The sequence below is a fragment of the Plectropomus leopardus genome, chromosome 15 (genome assembly GCF_026936395.1).
Source record: "Plectropomus leopardus strain MGB_pleo_1.0 chromosome 15, ASM2693639v1, whole genome shotgun sequence".
In the NCBI taxonomy this organism is placed as follows: domain Eukaryota; kingdom Metazoa; phylum Chordata; class Actinopteri; order Perciformes; family Serranidae; genus Plectropomus; species Plectropomus leopardus.
The window spans coordinates 13,262,535-13,268,534 of NC_142190.1; positions in this window are offsets into that span (position 1 = coordinate 13,262,535).

A 6,000-nucleotide genomic window follows, 5' to 3' on the forward strand; every position below is an offset into this window, starting at 1 on the left:
ATCTAATGACAGCAAGGTCAGAGGCCAAGCCCATTAAAATTTTAATGTTCTGACTGTATTTTAGATAATTATGCAGTAACTCAAGAAAACAATTTGTTTTAGTGACATGAAAATGAGCCCATAACTCAAATACCAGTGCCACTTTTGTCATGGAGAGGCATTGTCAAAGTGCAGAGCAAATAATTTGAATCACTGATATGGCCCAGTGCTGCCATCACCTAACATTATCAATTTGCATATGTGTATGCACCATCTCTGCAGAGTTGCCCTTTCCAAATGCCACGAAAGGTCAGAAAGCAATAAGTCAAAGTGCTGCCGTGCTTGGCAAGAGTGCCTGATTTTGCACCGTTTTTTATGCATCATTGGTGCATTTAGCAGAAAACAGTAAACATAACACAGAAATTGATCTGGAATTAATCATTAAGTCGTTTGGTGTTTTCTTGTCACTGGTTTGATTTAAGAGCTCAGACCTGCACAGCTCCTACGCACCTCAACATTTTAATGTGCAGCATTTCGAGCTGCAGAGGGGTCGGCAGAGTTCAGGCAGGTTTCAGACAAATATTGATGCTCTCTGTTTTATATTTTTATATTTGAATCAATACAGGGCCAGTGTTTCTGTATGAGTGATGAAGCCCACGGGCAGGGCATGATCGCTTCCTGCTGAAGCACTACATCTCAAACTGAAGGCCTGGCTGCTGGAAAAAAAATACTGGAAGATTTTGATGCTAAAATCCAATGAACAGTTGCTCCTGAATAACTTCTATCTGCTGTATTTTGAGTTTGGGTGTACCATAATTTCTACAATAATATATAGTGCAGAAACTCAGTTTCCCATTCAATCACTTTAGTCAGTTTCAGATCTTAGGACTTGTTGGACCCCAAACAGCTGAAGCTGCACCTGATCAGAATGATCAGGGACATCTCATTACCTCTACCATAGAGATTAGGTTTTTCGGTTTGGTTTGTTTGTTTGTTTGTCAGCAGGATTACAGAATAACTACTGGCCCAATTTTAATGAAACTTGGTGGAGGGATGTAGCGTGGGCCAAGGATGAACCAGTTCAATTATGGAGCAGATCTGAATCACAGGGCAGATACACAAATAATGTTTCACTTTCTTTAGTATTGCGAGATAGGGCATTTGGCCTTGGTGGAGGTCTGGACAATGGACTTTCATGTGGGAGTTTGGTGTTCGCGTCCCATCTGAATGTGATGTGGGTTTTTCCAAAACCTTACCATGTGCCTCCTTCCCCTAAACCTAATCATCCGTGCCAGCATGTGCGTTAGTTGACGTTCTGACATTGGTTGCCATGTGCTATTGTTGCCTAAACATAACCACATGCAGTGTCATCCCACCATGTCTATTTGTTGACATTGTGTTAGTGGCATGACAGGACGTAAACTGGCAGATGCAGAAGGATACCTAACTCATAATACGTAGATCTGTAATTCCACTGACCAAGTGGCAACATGTTACGAGTTGGGATGAGATCATGTTGCATTCTCCGAGTGCCCTTCCAGTTAATGAAGTTGTCATGGTTTTCAACCAAATAACCAGGTTCGCCAAATTGGTTCCATCCATCTGCACTAGAGCAAACCACAATGTTTCTATACAATAACTTTTGTTGAAATCACTGCATCACATACAAAAACTGAAATGGCACTTAGCACACATTGTCTCAACTGGTTAGTTTTTAGCCATCTAAAATAAGCCCACCTGAAAAGAGTAATTTTACTTCTCAAACCATCAAAGTTGTCTTAACTGGTTAGTGTGTAAGGTAAAGCGGTGAAAATATTCAAAAGATGACGTACATTTGAATTGCTATTGATTGTTTTAGGTTAGTCTTTTTAAGGGGCTAAAATACATTTTGCTGCAGTCCCGGTCCCAGCAGTGAGCTGTGCGCTCACTAGCTAAGCGCTTCCATGCCAGTAGGTTTGGTTATCAAAAATGCTAGCCAAGCAACACTGTACATAAAATGAGCAGAGTAGAAACATCAGGTCAGTCCACCGTGTTTAACTATGTATATTTAACGTAACAGTTATGGCTGAAAATCTAAACAGAAATAAAAAAAAGTTTTGTTGTCATTGGTGTAGTTGCCGTGACGTTAAAATGATTTAGTCTACTGTATATTGTGAAGAACTGATTCTCAAAATCTTTCTTTCATCACCTGATCACCTGAAAACTCTGAGTCTTGTTCTCACAGGGATATAACATGTCACACTTTTTTAAAATTCTTAATTTAAACTTCAGAAATTTACATGTTGTTTTCTTTCTTTTCACAGTTCTGTTATATCCATAGTGTAAAGAAAGCACTGTCTCCTACTACAGAACGACTGCAGAGAATACATAACCATCATACAGCTTTGCTTTTTTTTCCACAGATGTGTCGTTTTCAAAATTAATTTTGACAGCCTTATCTTGGTCCTCACTGCCTGCTGTCTTACTTCGAAGTAGATTTATACTTTATTGTTTCTCGGGCTCTCTGTTTCATTCTGTTTCCGTCAGAGCGGATCTGTCTTTATCACTGGTTGAATAGCTGAGGTAATGGATTAGACCTGGAAAGCCAAAATTGGTTTCTTTTTGTAATTTGGCAGTTTTCTCTCTGTGTTTAACCCATCTGCTGATAATTCATGGCTTTTTGCATTATTGGAGGTACTTTTCCAGAACCTTCGCAACACTCACAACACAATTAGAGCACAATAAATGTTTATTATTATCCCAAGGGTTTCAGTATATCACTCTCGTTCTGTGTTTGTGTGTGTGTGTGTGTGTGTATGTGTGACTGGTATGTTAGTATATTATCACTTTTCTTTGTCAGTTTATGTGTGTTTTATCGCAGTCACTAAATGCATCAAAGGGCTGTGGAGTGCCCCTCGTAGAGGTTAGCGTCACCCTGGCTCCCTCGTTAAAAAGCCTATGGGATTTTCCCATTGGATTTTGGATAATGGCAGAAAATAAGCTCTGTAGTAAACAAACGTTTATGATATGTACACATTTTGTTCAGCAGGATAATCTCAACAAATGAACACTACGGTACTTTTAGGATTTTTTTTAATCCTAAAAACAATTGGTGAAGGTAAAAACTTGTAAACAAACCGCACAATGGATGAATGAATTTCCAGGTATTATGACTCATTCCAGCGGTTCTCTATATCAACTGTTTTTGGGATTATTGTAATCTACTTCAAGTAACTAATCAACTAATATGTTGCTTATGGATTTAAATTGGGGTCACTAACAACTCTTGTCAAATAACATGTCAATGTGTTTGTGATAATCACAGTGTTCTATGTGTTTTTTTTGTTACATGAGGCAAACAGCTGCAATGGCGTGCTCCTTCAAGACTGAATATAATCTGTCAAATTCTGCAGACCCATGCTCTAAAGGTAAAGCAGCTTCAGATTGTGTTGCTGTCTATTTCTGAGGACCGTGTCATGGTGTTGAGACAGCTTATCAGATCCCCATCTAGAAATAGTCTCCACACAAAGCGGACCTGTTTGTCCTTTCACGTTCCACAGAGTGTCAGAAAATGAGACACTGGGTGGAAATTTCCCATTCCCCTCAGTGACAGGCGGGATAATTGGCTTTCAGTCACATTTACCCCGCTGGAGAAGCAGGTGCTTTTTAGGGCCGTAGTTTTCATAAAGTGCTGTGTCACATCTGCTGAAGACGAGGCAAAGCTACGGGGAGAGTATGTGTGTGTGTGTGGATGGGTTTGAAGTATTTAAGGATGAGGGCTTTTCTTTGCAAATTTATAGTCACTAAATTGGTGGTCATCATGTAGCCTAGAAGGTGGCGTTAATCTACTTTTACTCTGCATGTAAAAAAAAAAAAAAATGATATCTACTTCCCAACATGACAACCGGGATGGATTTTTTTTTAATGGATTTATTGTTTTTCAATCACATTGCACAAAACAAACATCTATAGACATATACACATGCACACATACAAAGGATATTAACAATAGTGCATATCATAAATCAAATCAAGGGGAATATAGATGGGGATTAAAATAGTCTATAAAAGAGAGAGGAAATAAATAAATAATCTTGTTTAATAAATAAAAACAAATAATAATACAAAAAAAGCTTGTCGGAAGATTTCATATAAGTTATCTTTAAAAACATGCAAAATATTGTCAAAATTCTCATCTTTTCTTTCAGAGAAAATTTTATTTTCTTTAGTTCCAGGTGTTTTATTATCAACCTCGGTGTGATTTTATTACTTTTTCACTTAATGTCCACTTTTGTCTTTCCTTATTATCCCATCTTAACACCTCCACTCAAAGAGAGGCTACATATTCAAGCCATAATCATTTCCTCCGTGAGAACCTTCCTCACCCAGAGTGCTCTGATTTGCCTCTCTTGTCACCTTTTGTGTGTGTTTTTTTCTTCTTTTCCCCTCTTTTTATGACTTTAATCATCTCTTTGACTGATGATGCTAAAACACACTTTTACTAAATGTTAATCTCATAATCATTTCATCTGACAACACACAAGCTGCGATAGCTTTTAGCCAGGAGTGATTTATTCATGGCTAAAGTATATTGCTCTTCAGCTTGGCCCATTTCCTTGAGTCTCATGGGATGTCATATAACGCTCAACTTGTCACACCAGCTCTAAGAGAGAAAAAGAGGGAGAGAGAGAGAGGTGCAGAGATAACTTTGAATACATTGAGAGACCACTTTACATGTTATTGCCTCTTAGAGGCATTTCCCTGATGATATAAACCTCTAAATTGCAAAGTGAAAAACCTGTTAATGTGTCGGCGCTCCATCATCTGCCACTTTAAAAGTCAATCAGTCAGCACACAATCAGTATTCCCCTCTGCTCATGAGCCATACATGGGTGAGAAGAGACACCAGGCTATTACGTTTCTACAATCTCCTGTCAAAGATATCCATTAAAGAGTCTTTATTGAGCCCAGGACCATTACCAACAAAAAAAGGTAATCCAATTGTCTTTACTCCTTGAGTATTTTTTTACGGCATCCTCTCTCTCTCTCTCTCCATCTTTCTCTCTCCTGTGTATTAAATTCTCGTCCTTCCTCGGCTATTAGGTGAGCATGATGAGGCAGAGAATTTGCACATGAGAGCAAATATCACATTAGACGAATGACAACAAACAAAGAGCATCATTAGTGAACCCACATAATACATACGGCTTCACATCTAAGTGGGCTTTAAAAGCTTTCTCTCACTCTCTGGATTTGCTGACTGGCTGCTTCCCCAAATTAACTCTAACTCCTCATAATGTGTTCAGTCTGCTTTAACTGCCTCCACTGTTCTGGTTTCAGGCTTTCCGCAAGATTTTGGAACCAGGCTGCAGGGATTTGCTCTCATTCAGCCACAGGAGAGATAGTAAAGTTGGACACTGATGTTGGATGATAATGTCTGACGTTTCAGTTCATCCCAAAGATGTTAGATGGGGTTGAGGTTCTTCCACACCATGATGAGTAAAACATTTCTTTATGGACTTGGCGTTGTGCATATTGTAATGTTGAAATAGGAAAGGACCTTCCCCAGACTGCTTCAACAAACTTGGAAGCACACCATAGTGTCTAAATACCAATATATGCTGTTTAGGCCCAGCTCCTGCTCTACAAATTTGCAACTTCCTGGTTTATTTTGAAAAAAAATGCACTACTGTCACCAAAACATTCATGACCCAACATCCTGATTCATGTTATATTGGACGGAGTTTGTCTTATTTTTGTACCTCTGTGACATGATGATACAGTATCAACAAAAACTTAGCATTAGTTGTAGCTTTCAGGGGACACAAAGGGCCACGTCCCCCTCAATATTTTGAACTCATCCCCCCAATAAAAACATGTAGCATTGGACTTTTACTTTGACAAAATTGAAGACATTTACACCATTCATTGATGAAGAAAAGACACAAATTGGTGCATAGAAATTCATAGGAATGCAGGAAATGAAGTATTCCATGCTCAACATTTTCTGTTGGAGGGCCCCCAAACCCCTTGTTTCACATG